Here is a 27,987-nt window from a genome sequence, read left to right as displayed (position 1 = left end):
TATAGAAGAGTGCTTGTAAGGAAATGGGTGGAGTAGGGTTGGTTGTGGGGAATTATTGTTGCAGGAAATTTGAACAGTACAAGCCACAGCCCGGTGTTAGAAGTCTGTATGCCCAACCCAGTCTAGCAGAAAATAGAAGGCCTGTGTCCTTGAGATAGTTTCAAAAGAAAACAGACTTGCAATAAGCAGCAGCAAGCAAAACCCAATCAAATCATGTTATAAAACATGGACACTAGCTATTAGCCAATCATCTGCTTTTATTATTCACGTGCTTTTAGAGGTATGAGATATAGTTTGTGTGAAATAAGCAAAAAATTAGAGCATTGATCATTACTTCTGTGAAGAGACATCTTTGACTCTGTCGTTGGGACTCCAGGGCTCTAACAACCTTTTTTCTATAAATTATGACTATAAAATGAAAATTAATTCATCAGAAAACTAATTAAAAGTTCAGTTTGTAGTAGAGATGCTTTCTTTTGTTTTCTGTAATGTTTTCAGTATGTAGATTATCACTACAGTAAGGAGCACAGAGAGGTTGAACACCCAAAGTCTATTCTGTGCAGAGGTACAGAGGGGTTTGGAAAATTAATACCTTTTTCAACTCCTTTTTTAACTTGTGCTTTATCTGTTACTATAAGCTAATATACTCACCTCTTGCCTAACAACAGCTTGCTGTTATTATGGGTTATTCAACAAGGAGTTTCCTGACTGGTTTCATAAAGCAAGAATTTATTGAATTCTAAGAGGTGAACGATGATGATAAATTGGGATGTGTCTAAATGAAATTAAAAATTATTGCTTGCACAAAATTTAGAGTGCGGCTGGCTGTACCACCAAATTTGCAGTTAACACTGTTAGGAATTAAAGGTATGCAACTGATAAAGATGGATGTCTCACTTTCTTAGTTCCAACCTGTGCTGTTTAAAATAAATATTATAATAATTGATCTCTGTGAATGATGTGCATGTGCTAAATGACGCTTGATGTATGACACCAACTTCCTGCTCTTGGCACTGATGGATGAGCCTAGTCTTCCTATAATGAAAAGATGGTCAAACTTTCAATTACACATATCACACCTCCACAGAGAAAACATGATGAAAATAAATTCAATACCTACCACCAACCTAGCATTAGCATAGACCCAAAAAAAAAAGATTTAATCAAAACTCTGTGAGAGTGAAAAGTACCATTTTATCTTCACTCATCAATATATTACTCTCTGGCATTAAATGTGAAATGCACACCTCTTTTTATTTCAGAGCATTTGTTGTTACATTATCTCCTCTGGAATCAATTGCACCATAAGTGGGACTCATGCAGAGTCATAAAGCATCCTGGGGAAACCCACAGGAAAAAAATTCAATTGCAGGAAAGAAAAATTCCTTGTTTCCTCATTCACAACTTGAGGAACAGCAACATAAAATCAACAGGACACTATTTTGTGGTATAGGGAAACACTACTAGTAAGGGATTAAATTATTTTTCTCACCACAGATTACTAATTATTTATACATTTTCAGGGCAAACGTAGAAGATGATGCCATGTTTGTAGCTGCAGAATTTTTCCACCCGAAAAAGTGAAATTTATGAAGGATCTTTCTATAGATCTATCCTGTTGCTTCCCTTCAGCAAGCAATGCAAAACATGAAATTCAAGGAGCACAACTGAGATATGAAATTGAGTAAGGGTTTTTTTGCAAATGACTTCAGAAATCAGCTTCTGCAAGACATTCCATGGGCATTCCACATATTTTCCTTTTATATCTGATGTAGTTGTGGACACTTCATTATCTTTCTAAATGTCTAATTCTTTTGGAACTTTTACAGGTGTTGTTTGAGTGAATTTGTGATGCAAACAATTTATTGTGTCAATCTCATACAGGTGTGACAAGTGATTTTCAAGGTGGCATAATGTGCTGTAACCAGGTATCTAAATTGTCATTTCAGTCTGTTGAAATGAGGTTGATCAAGTCTTGAGAGGCATTTTATTGAAAACTATAGGCAAACACATATAATACAGGAATTCTACACTGTACTGCAGAAGGACAAATTCCATTTGCCCACACATGACTGGTTAGGGAGATGTAATATGAAAGAAGAGGAGTTTCCCTGGAACAGCAGGGAAAACTTTGCTGTGGTAGTAAATACCTCAACTGAACTTGTATTTTAGAAATGGATAAATTCAGTCTGTATCTTAAACTGAGTTCAATCTTGCCTGCTCTCAACTCACGGAAAAGTTCATCCCAATTGAAACTTGTCCAAGTTTCATATTTAAAAATTAAAGTCTGTCTTCATGTCTATGTGAGCTTTATAAAATAAATAAATTATTCACATCACAAATCAACTTGAACAAGTTCAGTTTAATTTGAAATTGCCCTTGCTCTTAAATGTACACTGAGAATCACAAGCGGGTGAGGAAAATACCATACATTTTTATAATTAATTTCAAATGGAGGGACATTTACTAATTCTTATCTTTTTAACAGCCTCTTTAAATTTCTTATGGCGGTATCTTTAAATCCTCCTGATAGACAAGTGTTTCTGTATTTTTCCTTATCTGCAATGCTTCTTTGAAGTCTTCTTTTGGTTTCTTTATTGTCACAGAACTTCACTAAATAAATGATTTAGTGGAAATCTTGCAATTGATTTTGGAATAAAATTACATTAATTTCAGTTATTTTCTGTCTTATCCCTGACACAGCTGCGTACCATTACCAGATGTCCTTTTACAGATCCAGCTGTGTGCTACCTTTGGATATTAATATTTCCAGATGCTTACCACAGCTCACCAGTTGATGAAGGCAATTTGAGCTAACCCTTCTCAAATCATGTACTTGAAGTAGTACTCTCTCCAGGCTTTCCACAGAACTGGGCAGGAATTAGTATCTAGCAGAATGGTGGTAGGAAGAAAATGAGTGTCAATAATCATGTTAAATGGCACAATTATTCAGAAATAAATCTCAGTTTGTGATGTAAAATTTTAGTCATTTGTGCTTCTTGGGCACACATTTTCATTAAGATGCCTTCAAGAGTTTCCCTGATCAGTAAATATTAATACTAAACTCATTAATCTAGAAAGACAGAAATAAGTGTAACATTGTTTTCTAAGACGTTTTCTCTCTACTCCCTTTTATACCTGAATTACAAGATGAACACTTTCTGTTTGAAGGATTTAAAAGGCTTCATCTGTATTATGTAGCACTATCTCTTCTCAGACTTTACTTTCTCTATACTGAATTCCTAATGAGACCCAGGGAAATTAATAAGACCGTTCTGGACTTTTACTGACGTTTCTGGTTACACATAACAAGCCAAGGCCTCTTTTTCAACCTATGAATAATAATTTGTTGTATTTCATTTAACAACATGAATTAAAGACTAAGTTCATTTGTAATTGATGCAAAATACCTCTACAATTTTTATTAGTATTAAATCATACAAGGCTAATTTCTATAGTCAATGACACTCATAGTAGTAAAAAAAAAAATGGATACAAGCTTAAAAGTCACATCTGCTCACTAGCATGGCATAAGAATTCTTCATCCACAGAGAACTTATGGAGTTTATTTTCAGATGCTACTTACCAGACCCTAGATATGACTACACTCTAGAACAAGTGCAGCATTTCAGGCAGATTGGTCTTCAAAATGACTAATAATTAAATTCTAGAAGGCATGAGGATCTTGGAACCGAGTGCTTTTTTTGCTCAACAGAGTACTGCTCCTTTCTGTCTAATTTAATATATTTTACATTTTCAATGTGCTGCAAATATTTTATATTAAAGATTTTTTTGGTGTCTGCATCTCTCAAAACCTAACATTTCCAAGAGGAAAAAACATATTTATTTGAAATATCCACATTTTGGGAACATCATGTGATACTTTGCATGTTTTGTTCAGTCACATAATGGCTATACTGTGTATATATTCATGCCATATTTAGTAAATCTGTACTTTGAAGAATTGGTAAACAATCTTAATCTGTTTGTTATTTTCAAATTATTTTCCAGGAAAAAAATAGTTTGCAACAAATGCATTTAGCACATTTTCAGATAATGTTTTTAAAACTGACTAATTTTAATCTTGGTAGTTAGTACTGAAAAAATGACAGTGCAACAGATGTTAATATCAACAAAACAAGATCAGATTAGAAAGGGCTAATGTCCATGGAAGTGAAATTCAGATCAGATCTTGAATTTAAAAACACAAGTAGAATCCTTGAGGAATCAATTTTTACAAAGACTATGAAATCTATCTGATGGAATCAGTACTTTCAGTTTTATGGTGTCTGGCATTTCTATAAAAGTTTTAACCTGTATACGAAAAGAAAATGCAGTGTATTCAAGAAATGAACCTGGCAAAATATAATTGAGACTTTCACAAAGAGTAAGATCTTATGGAAATCTACTCAACAGTGACACAACTGTCAAAATGAACTGAAGGAGGCATAGAGTTACTTATTTTAAGCAACTATTTATCACTTCAAGAATATTTTAGCAAAGAAAAAGTCCAATACAAATGTACATTTTATCTTTTAATATAATAAATCATTCCTTTATAGTGTTGCATTTCAGTGTAGTCCTATAAACACAGTGCATCAGTAAAGCATAGCTCTCTGGCACTCATACTGAGAATAAGGAGGCTGAATATTATAAAACATTTTTAGTTTATGGACATTATACATGACGATGAAAAAATTTGCTGGCTTAGCTTTGTATTTCAATAACTGCAGACCCAGACGGTAGCAAGATGCTTTACTCTTAAACCATATAGGATATTGGGGGGCATTAATCAAAGTGGCAATATACAGGAAACAAAGAACATAGCCTTCTTGTATTAAAGAATGAATAAAACCGCAAACAGAAGCTAACAAGCAAGGAAGATCCCTAGCATAAGCCCTGCTTCCAAATCTAATAATAATGGGATTTAACAGCCAAAAATAACTAGTCTCTCAAGCTTCCTACATATGGATTGACATATAGGACAACACAATTGTTTAGAAGAAAAAGAGAATAGAGTTGAATGAATTAGTGCCTCCCAGGCAACAACATTTCCTGTGAAATATCTGTCTGTCTGTCCCTGTACATGTGTTCAGAGGACACATGTAGCCTGACCCTTCAGCATCAGTGTTATACACTATGCTGTGCAAGTTCCTGTCAGATGCTGAAATGTAACTTAGAGGACTATGCAACTTACGTTTATAAAACAATATTCTATTATTAGATACTCTGAGATGGGGAAGTGTTGTTTTCACAATTTTAGACGTAAAGACCTGAAACATCAAAGTTATATATGAAAAATGCAGGCTTCAATGGCTTAAACGGTAAGCCTTGCCCAGGAATTCCAATCCAAGCCTAGGATAATGTCCTAAGTACAGGACTCTGACTACAGAATCCATTTTATAATTAGCACTGAAAGTAGCTTCTACCCAGAAAGGTGATGGATGGAGATTGTTATTATGGGGCAGTCATAGCACAGTACACCATGCCATGTCATATGGTATTATTTCTTAATTTCTAAGCTTTCCTCACCTCCTTCATTTGTTTCACAATCACTCTGCCATGTTAAGTGAAAGAGTTATGCAGTTTGGGTTCTTTTTTTCACTGTGAGTCAGATGGGGGAGGATATTTTTGTCTCTAGCAAGATAGTAGTAAAAAAAAATCATAAGACTGGAAAATGGGTACTCTCAACATATTTATATATATATACATATATATATATATAAGATGGATTGACGTATATATAAGTATGGATTGATTTTTTTTCTAACTTTTGAAAGATTTTTATCTGAAACTTTAATTATTGTTTGCTAATACTCTCATTAGAATTAACCTACTTAATTGTGTTAATAGGAGAAATGCCTCAATCTGACATGGCATGCATAGACTCAAAAGTTTTTAACAAAGCCCAGTTAGAAAAAAAAGTCAGATATTTTCCCCTGAAATTGTCTGAAAATCTAACAGCAATTCAGAAAAACTCAACAACAGCAACAACGAAAAAATATAAGTTCGTCTTGTATAAAATGTCTTCTATCTCAAAGGTATCAGAATAATATCTCTTGATAGACATTTTCTATGTCAAAGAAATATTAATGATTTAGATTTTTTAAACTTTTAAACCTGTATTAAATAATAAATAATACTTTGGTTTAAAATTCACAATATTAAATTGCAAATCTTCTGCAATCCAGGCAAATAAAACAAAATGGTTTCTTCCTTTCTTTCTTCCTCTGTCAATTCCCATTTCTGGCCCTTCCACCCCCCTTCCCCATTCAAACACCACAAGATCATATTAGAAGATGGACAAGTCAAGTCTTCCTCTTATTTAAGGAAAGGGAGAGCCTTACATTTAGAGAAATGGAAAGAGGGCCACTTTCTGATAGTAATTCTCCTTTGTCATATTCAGGGAAACTCTGAAAGAGGTGTAATCCACTGGCCTGGTTTGAGCTGGCAAAATGCCAAGTGTCCAATCAACTAAGGGAAAAAAGAAGAGGGAGAGGAAAAAAAACCCCTCTAGACCAGGTTTATGCTGAAACTAACCACATGTATTTATACAGAAAAGAGAAAATTAAGAGGAAACTACAATATAACACACACTTAAACAAGTGATACATATATAACAAGAAATAACTTCCCACTCCCCAATTAATACAAAGCCCATTACTCTAGATTCATAAGCACTCTAAAAGACACCCTGCGAGAAAGTATAACAACAAAATATTTCTACTTCCCTGAACTCAAACAGAACACGATGTAGTGGCAGCAAGGGCAAGGCCTAACAGAAGAGAACAACTGCAGCAGGTATTCTCTGCACTCCAGCCACAGTGGAACTGAACTAACACCTCCCACTGCTGCCCCATATCTTAAGTTTGCGTCATCTGGTATGAAATACTTCCTTGATTACCCAGTCAGGTGATAGCTGTCTCCCAATCCACACAGATTCTCCGAGCCTGCTAATCTCAGGCCTACCTAAAACCACTACTTTCACCAAGGGAAGGGTCATAAGATCAAAACAGTGTGCAATGGGCAAACATACATTATGTGGTGGTTGGTCTCATGAGACACATACTACCCAGCTACCAGTTGCATATTTTGCAGCAGAGCACCCCACTGGGATTTGCCAAATCAGTGAGCTGAACTGCTGACACCTGCAAGCCACAGCATACAGAAACTCAGTCTGTTGTGATTTACAGGATCACCATAAATCTCACTGTCACAGAAAGATAAAACTATCTGTGATTTAAAGAGAATGAGGCATACAGGGGAAACTTCTTAGATGTAATCCTCCTCTATGGGAGCAATATGTCCCAAGACATATCTCATTCAGGCAGAAATGCAAGCCTTGATCATCACCTTTTTGGACTCCCAATGCCATTGTTATTGTTTTAATCTTATGGATTTTTTGTTCTTCAAAAATAACTAAATAACCATGATCTCTGACATACACTATAGCTTTTGAGAAGCATGAACTCTCACATAATCTCCCTACTATAATTTCTCAAGCAGCAAATTACAAATCCAGGTGAGCCATGCATTCCCATGATGAATTTCCTAAAATATGATCAGTGTATACACTTCCAAACCTCTGTTTTTATAAAAAGAGGGCTCCTATGTACCAAAAGAATCTGGACCGTCTTGATTGACAACATGACACTATAGAATAGGAAAAAAATGAGATTTTCAGACATCCATCACTTAAACGTTTTATAGGTTTGGATATGTTGACGCTGAATTACAATGCAGGGTAATCCTTTCAAAATGACAGAACATGCCAGGAAAGAGTGGCTCAATGAATATGAGAAGTCTTTGGTGGTAACAGCCTCCTTAGTGACTTCATGTTACCAGGTGGCAAATGTGACTTTAGAAAAAGGAAGGATCATTGTGTTTACAGAAACATTAGTCTACCCAAATATAGTTGGACATAAGATTACAGTAAATATCAGTTTGGGGCAAAATGAGGTTAAGACTTTTAGAGCCTTAAATAAGAGATGGAAGTCATGATTCTATAGAGAAAAAGAAATATTTCTCACTCAGTCTCCCTGGCATTACACATTGCATGTCAGACATACTCATAAGGGGATGAAGCTGTGAGAGAAAGTTTGTACAAAAATACTTGGACTGATGCAGGAAGGATTTTGTTTGTTTTTTTTTAATTTTCACATTTTGTAGATTTTAGGAACACAAGTAGATGTAGCAAAGTAGATTCTAGTAGGTTAATATTTTAGCAGCTTAAGTTTAATGTCTTTCTACCCCTGCTCCAGAACAGGGAGCTAAAATTCCTTAGCTGTTTAGTCTGTTGTTCAAGGTACAAGATTGAAGGGTATCAAAAGAAGACATAAACACAGGGCAGAGTGACCCAGAACACTGGGAACCCTCCAAGAGTCCTTTGTATGCTGAAGAAGAAGAGGAAGATGAAGAGGGGGTCTCATCGACCCCAGCCCCAATTCCTGGGGGTCGGTGGGACTGGGACGGGACAGAGGTGGAACTGGAAATGTGTAAAGTGATGATTGGATGGATCATGTTATAAAAGTTATGGAAATTAAAGCTTGCTCACGCTCACGTTGATGTGTTTCTGGGCGAGCTGAGGTGCTCATTAGAGCAACTACCCTTTATCTTATCTCCTACTAAAAAGTTGGCTTGGAGTCTTTTTTTACACACTTTTAAGGTATCAGTCCAGTTAAGTGTTTACTATGACTAAAACAAAAATGGAGAAGATGTTGATGGAACAGCTATGCAAAATGTGCTCAACACTTGCTGTAGTTTATAGTCATCTCTCTAATGTGGAGTGATAACATAAGTCCAGGTATTAACCAGATTGCATCCTGTGGTGTGGTACAGGGGATACAACCACAACTGTGGCATATAATCTTTTTAAGGGACAACAAATAGAAAGTGGGACAGTTGTTCAAGCCCTATCATGGGTGCGCACCTTGTTTTTCAGATCCTTTCCTACTTCAATGCTGTCAGTTTGAACTCTGCTCCACCTTTGTTTGATGTGCTGAATGTTTAATAAACCCAGTTATTAAGTGGCAGACTTAAAATACCCTTTTATGCTCTCTCCTGCTTTCTCCAAGTTGCTAAAAAACTCCCACAGCTGATTGCTCTACACTAACAACCTATTAGTTTATGGACATTTTCATGAAAGATGTCACCAGAGTATAAAATAGGTCTCAATAGTAGAAAATACAGAATTTTGTCAACTCACCTCCTCTTTTCCACTTGTTTTTGTCATTTAATTCTATATGACTCTGGGCAGATTGATTTCTTTATCGCTGCTGGTCATAATTACGGAGCTGCTTCTATAAATATCTAGTTATGTCTGTATGCTTTGCAGTTTGCTCCAGAAAAGCTTGATGAAATGTGGCCTGATCTCTCCCAAATGTTTGTTTTATAGCAGCCAATGATAAGCATGATATAATTATCTAGATTTCAGATATTGAGAATACTGCTTTGTTGCCACCAGATTATGAAGCTTAGGCAAGAAACAGATAATAGATAACTTGAACATTTTTACAGTAGCTCAGAGGAGAATAAAAATCACATGGCATGGTTATTCATAGGTTTAGTTTGGAAAGAAAGAAACCAGTGATGTTTTTAAAGTTTTGATCCCTTCTTTACTAATCCCAGATCATAACCATAATGGGGAGGAAAAAAAATTACACATTTCTAATCTATTTCTGGGAGTGCTTGATGTTAACCGCAGGGAAAATTGCATGCAAGACAAAAGAATACACATCGTTCCTGTAGCATATGAAGTAGTGAACAAGATTTCCTATACATTATGTCTTTTTGAGGTGCTTAAGAAGATATGAGAATTGTTTGAAGTTTTGCCATTATTCTGGCACTTGTAAGTATGCTCTAGGTCTACAGGACAATAATAGATTTTCTCTTTTCATTCTGCCTATTTTTCAAATGTTTTCTAGTACCATTAATTATCTTTACAGCGAATTCTGTCTCTTCCAATCTTATTACAATTGGGAGAACAGACATGTGACACATGAATAGCTGGTAACAATCATATATACTGTTTATCCATAGGAAATTAAGCTAAAAAGCACAAGAATTAAGAGTAATGGGGAATATTTGGCAGAGACAATGCATGGAGACTGAATGGAATTATACACCTCTGAGTAGGAGGAAATTTGTACTACCCACACACATTTGCCTTTTCATAGCTATGTGATCAGTTTAGTCTGTACATCTGGATATGTCTTTCAGATGTTCAACCTCATTAAAAGCTTCTCTTTAAAAGAAGACTTGCTCTTCTTGTGGCATTATCTTTTCAGTAATAGAATTAGAATTAGAGGAGAAGCCTTCATTATTCCCAGCTGCCTTTTGCAGCCTTTATCCCTACAATGTATTTTCCTGTTTCCTAATTTTATTTGCAAAGAACTTAAGTGATAGGACTTCCATAATTTTGTTGGAGAGAGCATCTCATGGTCTAAATGATTACATTTAAAACATACTAACAGAGACACTTTTTTGCCTCTGTTCTGATACAAATAAGTCCTTTGGGAATTTAATGAAGCTAAAATTGCCCAGTGTTTTTAGGAGTAATTCTCAACTTCTTTTTTCATGAGATGTTGAGATCTCTTGTACAGTTTGCAAGACAACAGAAATGAAGAGGCCTGATTTCTACCTCTGTATTAGAATTGGCCACACTCTATCATATTTCCAGAAGAAATAAAAAATAGACTTTTGATGGGTAGTTGTATGTTTTTTTTCCCTTGCACAAAATGTTTTCTCATAAAAAGATAAACTCTCAGGAAAATAAATGTTTGTTCTTGAATGTAATGCACTTGGAACAAAACATAATGATTATTTTAACTAACTGGTGACTGATGAATGGGAAGCCAGAAATATTCCCACAATGCTGACTCTCAACTTATGATCCAAGGATTTTCAGGAAGGTAAGAAATCATTAAAACACTTCTTCCAAAACAAAACCCTAGAAGCCCTGGGAATCTTCTTTCACTGAGTTATCAGGGATTTAAGATATGGATGGTAGTCTCAGCCCACAGACTCCTACAGCTGTATCACAGATCTATTCACTGATGAAGAACAAAACACTGGAAAACTTTGTGACCTTTGACTAATGATTAGAATCTGAATTAAATATTTTACAAATGAAGGCTTCATTTAATAAACTAAAGGTTTAGGTTTAAAGTTCTTTAAAAAACCCCAAACAAACAAAGAAAGAAAACAACAACAACAACAACAAAAGCCAAGGGAAAAAATTAATTATTATTTTTTACAAACTTAAAAAAAAACTTGGTAATTAAAAGCTGTACCTTCTGGCTGCTTCTTTTAGATTCTATGTGGCAGAACAAGTACAGAAAAAATTAGACATTGATAAAAATCTTGAATTTTGAGACTGAAATATTGAACAAAATTGAAATAAATTTACTTCAAATATCTCCACAGTTCTATATTTTGATCCCAGAGCAAAAGCATTCATGTACTCATAACACATACATTGCTTTCAGAAGAAGGAAATATTTGGGAAAGCCTTCCCATGCAATATTTCCTGTGCATTTTTGCGAAGTCAAGAAGTTTACAGAACAGCATTTCAGAAAAGGATTTTAACATATTTACCCTTTTGAAACATTCTTCATGATTACAGATTTCATTTACAAGGATATCATGATTTGCAGAGTCCAGCAATTATTTCCTTAGTAGACTCTTTTCCCCTTAGTTCAGCTAAGTATTTAACTTTTCAGTTTGTTCAACTAAGCCTGTGCTTTTAAGTATGTCACCCACTCCTCTTTGAATGTGACTGTATCTCCTATTCCTTACCTACAGCCATTGGTGCCTGGAGGTCCACTCAAAAGAAAGCATCCATCTCAGCAAAATTACAGTCAAGCTTTTTTTCTTTTTTTTTTTTTTTTTTTTTTTTTTGCTTGTGTTATAGAAAGATTTTAGCTCCAGAAATGTGTCATAGAGGCATGGTAGCCATTAACAAAAAGGCATGCAAGCTTGACAGAAATCCTTTTGCATGTCCTTGGCAAATATTTGCAGATAATGGTATCACTTTATTTGTACACTACTCTCAGCTGTGTTATAAGAGAAGTTTTATCTGTCAATGGAACTTAAACAAGCTTATTACAAGCCTTGTAATGCAGGGCCCAGTAAAAGAAAGATGTTCTTATATCACGTGAAACAGTTAATTAAAATACAAATACAGTCTTTAGCTGTGGATCCATGTTGATCCTATCAATATTGTTTAAAATACATCTTCATTCATGGTAAGGGTGGTGTCTGCAGTTTATCAAGTCCTCTGCAAAACACACCCCATGTATTCTATATGAATGCCAAAAATTGCTGCTTTTGGGAAGGTGGGAATGATGTTACCACACTTAGGTGAGAGTTTTAGTGGATTTTTTAATCTAGCTAGAATTGCTCTATATTTAAATAAAGATCAAGGCTTTGGCTCTGAGGCAAGCTTACTGCTGACTTTGGGAACATCCTGAACTTCCAGGATGTAATATTCTGCAGGATTAGAGTGAAATCAGAAATGAGTCAGCAACTAGCCAGCAAAGTCAAGAACAGTAACTCCAAATGTTTTGAGAAAATAAACCCTCTCATATGCTAACCCTCCACTCACAATCCAGTGTCAAAGGATGTATTCTTGATTCAATTTAAAGACTGCTAACTTTCAAAAAGTGCTTGGAAGTAATTTGTAACCACATCTCACATTCTCAGCTATCCTTCCTGAGGTGCCAAGCTAATCCTAGCTCTGATCAAGCAACAAATAAAATTATTATTGTGTTCAAATCTGTTCAGTGATGACATAAATCTGAAAAGAATGTGGAGCTTAAATTTCCCATTTACAGGAACTACTCACTATATTCAGAAACAGCTATGCTGATGGCCAAAGATCTTTTAATGTGTTCCCAAAGCTTGTTGGAAAGAGTCATTTAAAAGACTCCCAACTGTATCAAATTATGCTGAGCTGGTTTCAGCTTGTTGCCATAACTTCCTCTTAAAGACAAAAAAGCATAACTCAGTTATTAACTCAGAGAGTTCCACGATGTGTTGTAAGACTCAGAAATTTTGAATTGTAAGTTTCTGCTGGAGGATCCCTATGGCCAAATGCCAAATTCAGACTGGAATTAGAGAATCTTTTCCTTTTTTGTGTGTGTGAGAGTAGCCTGCAGAAAAGCTTAGTGAACGATTCGCTGAGAGATAAATTCAGGAGTGCTGAGCCTTGCTGGATCACCTGCTTAGGTAGTTTGGTGGTAATGTCGCTGTGATCCAAGAGCTGCTCCCTATAGATAGCACACGATTTCACCATGATACTCTGCTCCCAGCTCTGGAGCAGCTCTGTTCTCACACATTATGTGTCTCATCAGACAGAACTCAGCACACTGAGACCTCACTTACTGCGCTGCCTGTGTTAAGTGTAGTGCCTGTTTGTATCCATGAAAAACTTTCACTGGGGGAAGATTATCTATGTAGCCAAAGAGGTAGCCAGATCTGACCTCCCCTACAAACAGCAGTACTACACAGCTTTGGCTTTCAGAGGCAACACGATGTCTCTGCTTCACCTTCCTCCACTTCTTTCTAACTGAGCTGTCCACATCAGAGCTGGGGTCAATGATATCCAAACTCAGTACAGCTAGGATAGCATCAAAAACTGTGCTTGTCAGCACACTGTGAGCTTGGAAAAGGTCACAGCCATCCCTGTAGGAGTTTGTAACCTCATTTTGGGTAAATGTCATCAATTGGCATAGTCAATGCAGGTTCCTCAGAGTATGCTACCTGCTGAAGTCTTAAATTGTCTCCAACTCAGTTAAAATGCAATTTCAAAAACTTTATAAATTGTCTAACCTTTGATCATTTTCCATAGGGGTAACACAATGTGTACACCTGACCGCAAACCACTTTCAAATCTTGTTTTCTAAAACCCATGAGGGAACATGAAAGTACCTATGTTTTAAGATAGAAGACCGAATTAACATCATTAATTCCTCTCTCAGAGAAACTGAAGCATTTAAGAAAATTTTCACCAAATAGGGAAAAATGCTCTGATTTTATGACAAAGTGAAAGAATTGTTAACCTAAATATATACAATTTCTAAAGCTACGTGCAATTGAAAATAAGCCCTTCTATTATTAAAAACCTGGCAGCTCTAATAATAGGTCATGTTATTGGCTCTACCTGCAGAAATCTATATTATATGGAAGTACAGAAGATATATTTACATTCTCCCATGAAACCAGGAGGGATTTTCTATATCTCCCATTACCATAGCAAATTGTTTTCTCAAAAGCGTCATTTCATTAGAGAAAGTAGTAAGAAATAAATTAAAGATTACTGTAATAGTAGCCCCCATAATGTTACTTACTGGAACCATACAACAAATTATACATTATTAAAATGTACTCTAACTCTGTTCTCCATCTGGATGTGAGCTGTACATGCTACAAGCCTTGCACTCATGCAATTCTGGTAGGAGGACTGTAATACAGTAGGAAGTGACCCAGAAAGGAGAGCAAGCCTGTTAATAACCTCTTTCTTTGTCTCATGTTCTGTACCTTTTCCAGTTACTGTTTTCACTGTGGAATCCTGTCAACAGTTTTACTGAATGAAAGATTCTCTTGGAGAAAACTTCTGGAGTGGTGAGCCCTGCTGTCTGCTTACAGGAATTCATAAAGAGCATTCTGAGTCCTCTCCAAACTGAAAAAGTGTTTTTCATGTGAGCTAGGATAATGAGACATAGTAAGTCTGACTAACTTAGTAGGAATTAGAGAAAACAGAGGCATGAAAGAGACATCAGTTTCAGACTATAAAATAATTCAGAATACTCTGTTGGAGATTCCATCTTTGTGCCAAACTGTGGATGAGGTAGCCATGTCATTGCAAATAATGGGTATGGCATGCAAACAATGGCTTAATTTATTGGTCTGCTCTATGCATGCTTACAGTGCTTGTAATTGAGAATTATTATGGTTAATCATTCTAGTAATGTGTACTTTCAAACCAGCAGGACAGTGTAGTTTGTATCAAATCTATTCAGTATCTCTTCAGGCATTTTGCTTAGCTTAATCTTAACCCAGAACTTGATGTAAAGGAAAACTCTGGAAGATTCACAACTGGCTTGAATAGAAGATTTCATGGTACTTTTACAGTGCACTTAAAGGAAATGAAAGCTTCCACAAATTCATCTCATCTGGACAGCTTGTAGTCTGGCATACTTCAATATGACAAGGCTAAGATCTCTGGTACAGGAAACAGTTGTCTGTAGGATGCATAACAAAAAGCAAAACATCTACTTATGAACACCTGACACACTCACAAGCAAAATTACGTCTTCCTGGGGAATGGTTAAAATTTCTAATATTTTTTGGAGTAAGGAACGAAAGCCCATAGTCAGGTATTCAAGAGGCATAACTAACTTTCCAGTGCATTTTATTCAATGTCTTTAATCAAAAAGAGTTCCTTCACTTATCCTTTCAATATAGACACAGTATATGGGCAACTGTAGAAGTTCTTATCTCTGGGTTACAGGTGAAGAAGAGAGAAATTAGGGCCATGTACATGAAGATAAAAACAAGCTGAAAAAGGATTTGAAGTTAATTGAGGATTTAACTGTGTTGCTTTGCAGCTCTTTAAGAACAGGACTATATTTTTATCCTTTGTAATGTCAGAAAATAATTATTGTGTCTGTCTTTTAGTTTCCTGGCTTTTTTGGGCTTTTTTTGGCTTGGTGATGCCAGTCAATATTTTAATGTACAATGAATACAATTAACACAATTCTATCAGCTTGTCCAGTTTGATCTGATACAGTATCTATTTTTGCACTGATATGTATTTATTGAAATGCTGGCTTTTATTCTAGAAGATTGTCTGAGTATTTTCTCAGACTTACCACATTTCTTATTGATTTCATAAAAACCCAATGTCTGTGATTGCTTTGGTTTTCTTGTCTTCTGTATTTTGTTATGCTCAGTTGGTGTCACTTGTGCTCTTTTGTGCTAGGTCTTGCAGATCAGCATGCAGCTTAACTGGTGGGATTTTCAAGAGGTATGAAGAAGTAAGCATGAAAATATCTTTTATCTTGTACCACCTTCGTAAGCATTCCAGGCTGCTGGGATGGCTAGATTGCAGGATAGAACAGTACATATTCACCTAATACTTTCTCTCTGTATAGGATTTGCAATTTCTATTCCTTTCTGACTCCCACTGTAAGACTGTGGGGGAAGACTTTAGGGAATGACCCTTTTTCTCATGTCATCTGTGCCTCACTTCTGCCACCGAAACTACAATTCCCTGTCTGCAACTGTCCTGCCATCCCATCCTTACAGGGGAAAAGAAAAGCTAAGCTGCTCCCAAAATTCCATAATTTTATTTCAAATTTCAGTGAGTAGAGTAGTTGCAGGAACCTTTTCCTTCTACAGAAACTTCAGGATGTAAGTAAAAGGAAATAAAATCCTAAACCCTGAAATAAAAGGAGAAACTATTACCATGGGAGTGCATAGCATAAACGTAAACATCTGATGTAGGTTTTTCACAAACAACTTGCTGTCTTGTCAAAAGGAGATGAATGAAATCTCACAAAAACTCTGATCTCCTCATGCATTTTCATGGTTGCAGCTGTAGCTTTCAAGGCTTCCATTTCAAAAAGGAAACAAGTCAGAATAGCTTATATACAAAACTATACAATGATCCTACAACCCAGGAGGAGCTCTGATTTTGAGAAATTTTATTGTATTCATCACTAGATACTAATGTAAATAGCTGCATTTCTTATCAGGGAAAAAACCCTGACATTTCTAGTCTAAATAAAAGGTTATGCTGTTATGGAAAAATATTAGGAGAGTTTGAGGAGAAAGATGAACATTTGCTTTTACAGGTCAGAGGCCATAAGTGGTGGGGACTAGTAGGTGTAAACTATCAGACTGGAACTAGAGATAAATTAATAACTCTCCACTGATTTCAGCAAATATAGAAACTTTCAATAAAGTTATGTTAATACATTTTAGGTGTATTTTACATGCTTATATTATGAAAAAGGGTATCTATTCCATTTATAAACCACCAACATGCTGCAACAAACAAAATGCAGAAGATACATCAAAGCAATTGGACAAATGAACTCAGTAAAATTTCAAAACGTAGGGCAAACCTCAGGTTGCATGATTAGAAAATCAACCTGATCATGCTGGCATTTCTTCAAGAACTGAAACACATGAAGATTTCTTCTTAGGAAGAACTTCACTGTGACAGTGGTGAGGCACAGGAACAGGCTGCCCAGAGATGTTGTGGACTCCTCCTTGCTGGAGGTATTCAAGTATGGGCTGGATGGGGCTCTGAGTAACCTGGCCCAGTGGAAGATTCCTTGCTCATGGCCGGGTGGTTGGAATTACATGATCTTTAGCTATCTTTCTACTGAAGCTGTTCTATGATTCTAAGATGTAATACCATATGACTATAAATTCTGATCATCACTTAAGACTGAAAATATCACAAAATCACAGAATATGATGAGTTGAAAGGGAATAGTCCTTGCACCTCTTAGTTTCTTTTTCTTGCAAAACTTTGCAACTTGATGAATATAAGCAAACAAATCCACATAAATTTGGTAAACTAAAATCTCCTACTTTTTTTTTCTTTTAACGCCATCTACCAAAGCTCTTTGAGTCAAGACTAGTCATAATGGGTGCACTTTGCCTCCCCTGAGGTGTCAAAACTTGTGCTGTAAAAAGAAGCGATGACTCATGAAAATTACTGACTGATTTGCATCACAGAAATTGAAATTCAGCTGTAGATACTGGTTCACAGGTTATTACAAAATTAAACCACAGCTATTTCAGAATTTTTCAAAGTAGAATCAAAATCAACATATTTTTGATCTTAGATAAAACTTAAAATCCTTCATTTTCATCCACTTATACAAGAAAAGCTGAAAAAAAAATCCCAACATATTATGTGGGAAAAAGACAAAAAGATAAATAAACTGTTGTCACCCTTTCCAATAAATACAATGTGGAGAATCTTAACACAGTACTGACACAGAAGAAAATACGTGCAAAGCATCCTAAGATGTCCTTCAGTGATCCCAGCCAAGTTCTTTCACTAAGTTTTGAGGTCACAAGTAATTCCAAATATATTTTATGACTGAGTAATTTCATTGAGCAACCATTTCAATCTACCTTCAAGTTACAAAAAGTATCTACTCAGCAACTGTTCAGCTGTGCAGTGTTGGCACCCTGCTGGCAGTAGGAACATTTGTTGACTTTTTTATTTTGTAAATGTGATACGAGAGTGCATAAATTACTTTAAGGAAAAAAGATTCTGCTTAATACTTCTTACTATATCTGGAACTTCAATAAAAAAAAGAAGATTAAAGGTTACATTATTGTTTTTGTTATTTCCCATATATCAGTAGATTATATGTAATAAAAAAAATAACCAGGTTACTTGGTGTTTTAGTCTGATTTTGTGTTCAAACAAACCATCATTTTGTGTTTCAGAACAAACAATCCTTGATTTAACTTCATACAGCAGTTCTATTACCGAAAGCAGTTGCAATAAATTGTGATTTACACACAAAAAAGTAACTTTGCAAAACACACTTTATGCAACCGTACAGATGAACCATTTACAGCAAGAAAAAGCGATGTTTTATTTTGGTGGGTGGGATATCAAAAGCTTTAGGTAATGCCTTTTAGAAGTCATTTTTCAGTAGGGTAGGTATTAAGATAGATATTGTTCGTTACCTAATGTAAGAGCTATTTTTCTTTCTCATTCATGACATAATAATTTAAAACCAGATTATTGACTAGGTTTTATTCTTGCAAGCTACTATATACCTTCCCATGGTGGCCTCCTAGCTTCTCAAATATACTAGTTTGACTCTTGGGATTTAATTGAAATTTACTTCTTCATCAGCCACCCTTTTTCAGGTTTGTGCAGTGTTAGCAGAGTTAGAATCATATAACTGCATGAACTAGACTAAGTATATGAAAAGCAATTTCAGGCCATTAGACAAGACAATGATCCCAGAAAATGGACTAAGCAAGCCAAGTCTTTGGGTTTTACAGCTTTAAAAATGCAAGATCATCCACTTGTGGTTGTTTTGAGTAGCATTTAATTTCTGATTTTACAAGTAGCAGTGTTTGAATTCCAAGGATATTCATCTAATGGGCTTCAGCTGTTAGTCTTTAACTAGGGTTTATCATGGCCATGTGTGCATCACAATTGCATTAGAGATCATTAAATAATTGAAGTAAGTAAGAGAACAGATTGAAGAAAGAATTAAAGAAAAATGACATGATTTAGAGAGGCAATCTCTTATTTCCAAGCATTCAAGAAACAAACAAACAAAATATCAGCATGTTTCACTTTTTTAACCATTCCTTTGAAGCTACACAACTTCAACGTTTTTTTACTTGGGTTCTTTCTCTTCCCTCTCATTGCAGGATGGTGGGTTTCCATCACAATATAAAGGTGGCAATGCACCATTGTAGAACAACAATTTCTAAAGAGTGTTATTAGGATTACTGAAACTGAGGCAGTTGTGCTATTATTAAAGACAGTACATGATGACACTGTCTCCCATAATATACTCCTGGAAAAGCTGGTAGCCCATGGCCTGGACAAGTGTACCCTCTCCTGGATTAAGAGCTGGCTGGAGGGTCAGGCCCAGAGAGTGCTGGTGAATGGAGCTGCATCCAGCTGGCGGCCGGTCACCAGTGGTGTTCCCTAGGGGTCTGTATTGGGTCCAGTTCTTTTTAACATCTTTATTGATAATTTAGATGAGGGGATTGAGTCCATCATCAGCAAATTTGCTGATGACACCAAGTTGGGAGGGAGTGTCGACCTGCTGGAAGGCAGGAGGGCTCTGCAGAGGGATCTGGATAGACTTGAGAGATGGGCTGATTCCAATGGGATGAAGTTCAATAAGGCCAAGTGCCGGGTCCTGCACTTTGGCCACAACAACCCCCTGCAGCGCTACAGGCTGGGCACAGAGTGGCTGGAGAGCAGCCAGGCAGAAAGGGACCTTGGGGTACTAATTGACAGGAAGTTCAACATGAGCCAACAGTGTGCCCAGGTGGCCAAGAAGGCCAATGGGATCCTGGCCTGTATCAAAAATAGCGTGACCAGCAGGACCAGGGAAGTGATCCTTCCCCTGTACTCTGCATTGGTGAGGCCACACCTTGAGTACTGTGTTCAGTTCTGGGCCCCTCAGTTCAGAAAGGATATTGAGGTGCTGGAGCGAGTCCAGAGAAGAGCAACAAGGCTGGTGAAGGGATTGGAGCATAAGTCCTATGGGGAGAGGCTGAGGGAGCTGGGGTTGTTTAGCCTGGAGAAGAGGAGGCTCAGAGGTGACCTCATCACTGTCTATAACTACCTGAAGGGAAGTTCTAGCCAGGTGGGGGCTGGTGTCTTCTCCCAGGCACTCAGCAATAGGACAAGGGGGCACGGGCTTAAGCTCTGCCAGGGGAAATTTAAGTTGGAGATCAGAAAAAATTCTTTCCAGAGAGAGTAATCAGGCATTGGAATGGGCTGCCCAGAGAGGTGGTGGATTCACCATCCCTGGAGATTTTTATGCTGAGATTGGACGTGGCACTGAGTGCCATGATCTAGTAAATGGACTGGAGTTGGACCAAGGGTTGGACTCGATGATCGTGGAGGTCTTTTCCAACCCAATCGATTCTATGATTCTATGATTCTATGTTTCATGGAAAGTCAGTATTTCCTCCTCCGTGAAGAGAAAAACTTAAGGGAAGAAGATATTCCTTTGGTAGTCTGTGTTCTTATGAGTCTGAGATAGCAACCACATTACAAGAATTTCAATATATAGAGAATAAGACTAAACATATTTCCTTATTAGTATATTATTCTCTGTTCTTCCAAAGTCAGCTGGTAACCTTTCATTGCCTGACATCTACTACAGGGGCAAACTGTAGAAAAGTGCTCTCTAATTGACACCGAGCTCTGTGTATTCTGTATATTCTTTCAATAGACAGGGATCAGAGAGGAGATATTTTCCTGATACCACAAGCTGCTTTATGAAAGTGACTGTTAGTAGGGGTTCCGATTTTAATTTGTATTGGAGACGGTCAGGTCATAAATGCAAATTACAATAATTTCTTCTCTTTCCCTTTTCATTTTTGATTCCATAACCATTTTTCTCATCCTGAAAAGCACTCTTTGTGGTTGTCTGGCAGATCTTTTGTGTGTTAGATGTTCTTTTGTAAGAAATTTACCTGTCTGGAATGGCACATCAAATTTCTATTTTACACGGGACTTGTCCTGGATTAAATGTGTAACATGCTAAAAAATTATCTAAATGTCTAAATGTGCATATATATGTGTGAATGTGTGAATGCATGTATTCAAACATAATACAGTTTCCTGGTGACAAAGTATTTCAGGGGACTAGGTCTCCAACTTCATATAAGGCTTTTTTTTCAAACATTTGCAAAAACCACAATAAGTAGAAAGGATAATTAAAGACAGGAAGTAACTGATGTGAAAATAATTTGAAGTATTTAATGCTTCCATGCTTACAGCTTATTATTTTTTTGTCCTTTATGTCTATTCTTTGAGTTAAAAAGTCATCAAAATACTGGAAAATTCCTCTTACATATAAAATATCCTTTCACATAAGAGAAATGGCATAGAAACTGTAATTGTTTGGTATTTATTGATATGGATCTTTTAAGCAGAAAATTACAGCAGGATGACTGGGAGACATTTGGACTGTAACTATCTTCTACTGATGTAGAGCTCTTGTGATGCCACTTGATGATCACCAGCTTCTCACAAATTGCAGGAGCAAGGATAGCAGAAGGCTGGGCATAGCAAGGGTAGATCTTCAATCCACTGGCCTTAGCACTATGCAAATTATTCAATAATAGGCCTAAAAGACCTTTACAAAAGGTAGTCTCTATTTTCCCATCTGTAATGTAAAAATCAGGAGATGAAGATGTAAGGCTAGTTATTCCATCTGGAATATGTTACCTGGAAGGCAACTTTGCTTTGTACCATCCTAAGGAGAATGTGACAAGGAAAGAAATAAATCCATGTTTTCTCTCATCTCTCAATTTCTATGCTGTCAGATTGAGGCCACTTGAAGTTTGGAACAGTGTAACCACCAAATCAAAAGAGATATCTGAGTTTAACATGATTAAATACACACAAACAAACACAAACACATTGTAGAAGTATCCTACGTGAGCTTCATAGCTTATGTTTGCCTCCTGTGCATCTGAAAGGTGTGTAAAATAGGCACTAACACAATGGTCTAGATGATGTGAATTATGTCATCCATATTGATGGGATATCAATATGTCATTGTTTTCCACCTCCTTTACACCCATCAACACACTGAGACCATGGAGTTATTTATCTCAAGGCTACTTACATTCCCATGAAGTGAGCAGTACACAAGGTTTTAGGTACATGTTGGCCAGTCTTGTGCTGATACTTGAAGGTACTAGGGCAAGCACGTACAACAATTTGAATCACTTTGAATATTCTGTGCAGTTCCGGGCACTGCAATATAAGAAAGATATTAAGCTACTAGAGAGAGTCCCTACTAGAGAGGGCAACAAAGATGGTGAAGGGCTTTGAGGGGAACCTGTGTGAGGAGCGGCTGAAGGCACTTGGTCTGTTCAGCCTGGAGAAGAGACTGAGGAGAGGCATCATTGCAGTCTACAACTTCCTCCTGAGAGGTAAAGGAGGGGCAGGCACTTATTTCTTCTCTGTAGTAACCAGAGACAGAACCCGAGGGAATGGCCTGAAGTTGCTTCTGGGGAGGTTTAAGTTGGATATCAGAAAAAGGTTCTTTACGTATGTGCTCTCAGGCACATAGTGTGACTCTTAGGGATGGTCCCATGAAGAGCCAGAAGTTATACTTGATGATCCTTGTGGATCCCTTCCAACACTGCATATTCTGTAATTTTGTGAATTAAGGCAGAATATTTTTTTGATACTTAAAATATTTATGCCAGCAAAAAACCTAATAAAAGTTTTGAAACTGTTGTCAGTATTCTGGTTAATACCCTTCCAAAAAACAAGGTTAATTTTTTGGGGTTTTTTTCCTTATAAAACAGTAGCTTCACTAATTTTTTTAATTTCTTTTTTAAGTACTAGTTCGTGATCAAAAATTATCGAGCAATCACTGAACATTTTTCCCTGTAAAAGCTGTGGCCTTTACTAAATGAGGGGTTTTTTTCTCCTAAACCAGTGTGAGTGACACTGGAACAGGGTATTAAAATAATTTATTGGCAGAAAATATATACATTGTAAGTCAATTGAAAAAAAGCCTAGTATTTTTAGTTACTTCTTGAAGCAGATTTCTTACTTTTTCGATCAGTTCTGCTAGTTTGGTTTTCCAGGTACTTTTGGCAAAGATATGGAGATATAATTCAGAAAAGAAGTCTGCTAGGTTGTAAATAAATAAATAAATAAACAAACAAACAAATAAATAAACAAAAGTTATAATCTCTAAAAGAAAAATAAATAAGATGTTAAAGTTATAACTACTTCTCAGTTTATGGAAAAAAGCCTTGAGATTAAAATTCTAGGGTATGTACAGGAATTAATACTGAGCATCACCCATTATGTAGAAATCATTCAACTTAACTTACAGTGAAAAAGTCAGATAAAAGTCAGTGTTATTGCTCTTCTGAAGGCTCTCAAATGCAAGCATAGTAGAATTCCTTTGTAATATATTTTTAATGAGCAATTTGACCATTGGGAAATTTTGTTGATTCATCTTCTATTGTCTCTATGACTCATTGTTACTACTTGAAAGCATAATGACAATGCAAACTATGAAAACCTGCCTGTATGAAAAAAAAAAGCAACAAACCAGGAATCATACCTACAAAAATGTGATGGTCTATTTTAATATTTTTTTATGAATCCCATATATGTCTTCTTTCTGTTTCTATTTTAAGCTTTTACTATTACATATTATTGACGTTTATCTGTTCCTTGGAATGGAGGCTGTATTTTTTATATCTTTAGACAGTAATTAGCACAACATGCTATTTGTCTAAGGCTCCTAGACACAACAGTAGTGGGAAGCATTACTTGTCATTTCCTGCTGTCCCTTTGATATACAAGAAAATTTATACATACAATTTTATTTTATTCATTTCTTCCTAATAAAATGTTTGATACCACTGTAAGGCTATACTAAATTCTATATGCCTGGTAAACACACTAAATTTAAAATAATCTAATTCATATAATCAAAAATTATCAAGAGATTTCATATCAGTGATATTTAAAGATTGTTGTTCTGAAGCAATAATGTAGAATGAGCCTGTATGGATTGCAAATGCAACTGAATATAAATGTTTTATATCATGCATAGACATAGCTATTGGATGAGTGAGTGCCTGTCATTAGAACTCAAATATATTTATTGACACTGGTGTCTGCAAGGCTGTCATCTAGATCAAGCATTCTGCCAGCATTATGTTAATAACTATATTAATTGCTATTTTTTTAGGTTTATAGTTTTTCTTTTTGCTTAATATAGCATTATATGATCAGGTATTCAAAATAAATGAAATTCAAGAGGGTGGTGGTGTTGAATGTCAACAGTTCTTTCCAACACTAAAAACTATAGTCTCAATAGTTTATGCAGAACTTAAAAACTATATTTTTTTCTCAGTAAAGTTTTATGACTTTTTTTTAAAAACCTGACACACTCTGTTTTTTATATGACCCTTGTTTACATGTAATCAGACACTTAAGCAAGTATTTACAAAATCTGTATTTACATAAGAGCTAAGGATTTGTTTAACTTAGTTTTAAATATCTAAAGAAATTTCATCAAAAATAGTCATTAGTACATTATTGTGAAAACAGAGAAACATAGCTGGTGTTTACAGAAAACAAATTTCAAGCGAGAAATATTGACTTAAGAGATGAAAAATAAAACATAAAAATGAAGTTCATGTAGCTGGATGTTGCATCTCACATGAGTTGGCCAATCATAGCAGATTGAGTTTGATGCATAGTATCACCCAATGTGGCGTCAGTTTGGCCTGTCTTTTGAGGCACAAATTTTTTATCTTCCCTCATCCCTACTCAAAATTCCCTCTTTCTTCATACCCAAAGCTTTGTGGAGATTTGTCCATCTGTACAACTACATCTGAACTCTTTATTCAGCTTGTCTTTGTAGCTGGGGTGAAAAGCAGACATTTCTAGAGAGAAATGTGTTTCATCCAAAGGCTGATGTTAGAATGGGTCAAGTGAACTGCGGTTACAAAAGATTTTCTCCCTTTTGATTATAAGCACTTTTGGATAGTGTGCTCTAAACAAGGATTTCTCCAATGTAGATAAATCTGAATTTTCACAAAAATCCATTTCACTTTATAACCCTACATTCCTTACTGAGCTAGGAAACGGGTATTACCTAATATCCTCCTTTTTGTACTTCCAAGTCTCCATAAACACTACCTACAAAGTAAGAATATGCTAGCACTCTTACTTTATGGACATTCTTTTCATAAAAGCCTTTAAAGGTCATTTTTGAGCAGATATGGAATACTGATAATAAAGACAGTCCATTCTCACCCTGCAGGTAGGTCTTATGTTTAGTAGCAATTATTTATCAACTGTAGGGACAGTAACCTTCTCTTAAAAAATTGTTTCTTGGAATGTGTTTTTCTCAGACTAGTAGAAAAATGTAACATTCAAACAGGTAATTGGAAAATAAAACATTTTTAGTCTGAACCTAGCTAGTACATCAGAAGACACAGTGATCATTTTTATTCTTCAGAAAAAAGCTTGTAATTAGGACCATTCTTTCGTAAGAGTCTTTATAGAGAATTAGGTTTTACTAAGTCTCCTAGAAAGACCTCTCCAGCCAATCATACCTCTACCTCTGTTGAGCTGGTGCCAATGCTTGGACAACAGGGTTTGTTAGCCTACCAAAGGGAGACTACACTGAACTTTGCCCTGCCACTAAGGCAGTAGTGCCCAGGGTGTAGGTGTGGTAGGACTGCAGGAGGAAAAGTGAGAACACTAGGTAATTCTGCTCAAATAGCTCAGCTGTGTGCCAGGGCCTAACATATGGGGACTAGTGTTTGAAACCTAAGAGATGCAAATTGCTGGGTACTCAGGCTGTAGTCTGCTGTCTACATGCATAGAATTCTAAGGCTCTGGTTTTCTAAGTGACACAGTGAACTTATATAGTTTTCAAACAAGCTGCTTTCAAAATCCAGCCTAAGATCAGCTCATTTGGGCTTTTTCACAGAATAACTGAATATACTGAGTTGGAAGAGACTTACAATGATCATCAAGTGCAACTCTTACTCCTTCACAGGACCAGCCTAAGACTCCCCTGACACAACTTTGGGCCATTCCCTCAAATTCTGTCACTGGTCACCACTGAGAAGAGACAAGTACCTGCCCCTCCTCTTCCTCTAAGGAGAAAGTTGTAGACTGCAATGAGGTCTCCCTTCAGTCTCCTTTTCTCCAGGCTGAGCAGACCAAGTGCCTTCAGCTGCTCCTCACATGGCTTCCTCTCAATGCCCTCCACCATCTTAGTTGCACTCCTTTGGATAGTCTCTAATACCTTTCTTATATTGCAGTGCCCAAAACTGCATGCAATATGCCAGGTGAGGCCACACCAGTGCAGAGCAGACCCTTGCCTGGCTGGTGATGCTTTGCCTGATGCCTCTCAGGACACGGCTGGCCCTCCTGGCTGTTAGCGCACCAGGGCACTTCTCACTCACATTCAATTTACCATTGACCAGAACACCCAGCTCCCTTTCTGTGGCACTGCTTTCCTGCATCTCATTCCCCAGTCTGTACATACATCCAAGGTTGCTCCATCCCAGGTGCAGAATTCAACACTTCTCCTTGTTGATCTTCATAAGGTTGGTGATTGCCTAGTCTTCTGATTTGTTGAAGTCTCTCTGCAGGGCCTCTCTGTATTCAAGGGAGTCAACAGCTCCTCCCAGTTTTGTGTCATCTGCAAACTTGCTTAGTATCCCTTCCAATCATGCATCCACGTAATTTATGAAGATGTCGAAGAGCACAGAGCCTGAGATGGAGCCCTGTGGAACTCCACTAGTGACAGGTCACCAGTCTGATGTTACCCCATTCACTGTTACCCTTTGTGGTTGACCCGTGAGCCAATTGCTCACCCATCACATGATGTGTTTAACCAGCTATGTGGTGGACATTTTGTTCAGAAGGATCCTGTAAGAGACAGTACCAAAAGCTTTTCTGAAATCTAAGAGGATTACATCAGCTGGCTTCTACTGATCAGCTAGGTGGGCTACCTTGTCAAAAAGGAAATCATGGTGGATAAGTAGGACTTCCCTCTCATGAAGCTGTGCTAGCTTTGATCAACGACGTCATTGCCTTTCAGGAGTTTTTCAATACCTCCCAGAATAATCTTCTCCATAACTTTAGCAGGCACTGAAGTGAGACTGACAGGTCTGCAGTTTCTGGGGTCCTCCTTCTTGCCCTTCTTGAAAATTGCTGCAATGGAGAGAAAGCTCCAACCATTTATATTATTCAGTTTGTCAAGACAAGGAAGAGTTTTTCATGCTTTAGCGGTGAATGCCTATACAAAAGAAGCAATGAAAATGTTATGGGAGTTTGTTGTGCATGATATAAGCATTTAGCAGAAACCCTGTTTACTCTGGAGCTTTAATTGCCTCTACTGAATGCCAATATTCCTGTTATACACACAGAATTATTTTAGAAAGTTAAAAACTATACTGTGCTTTTCAAGAGGATACAGTATTTTTAAATATCTATTAATATTTTTAATATTAATTTCTATAAGAATTCCTAGACTACTGTGGTACTCTATAATTGGATTTGACTCCCTATGAACTTGATAAATCTCCTGTAACGCTGCTGTGATAACTATGGTCTTAGGTTACATAAGACATGGATGTTCACAAAGTCAGAACATCTACTAAAGTTAGAAAAGAATGGAAAATCTCCCAGCAAAGGAGAGTAAAACTCTCAGTTGCTCTCATCTAGTTGTTCTG

This window comes from Pithys albifrons, chromosome 4 (assembly GCF_047495875.1).
Source record: "Pithys albifrons albifrons isolate INPA30051 chromosome 4, PitAlb_v1, whole genome shotgun sequence".
In the NCBI taxonomy this organism is placed as follows: domain Eukaryota; kingdom Metazoa; phylum Chordata; class Aves; order Passeriformes; family Thamnophilidae; genus Pithys; species Pithys albifrons.
The sequence above is the reverse complement of the archived record's forward strand: the minus strand, read 5'-3'. Positions refer to the sequence as shown.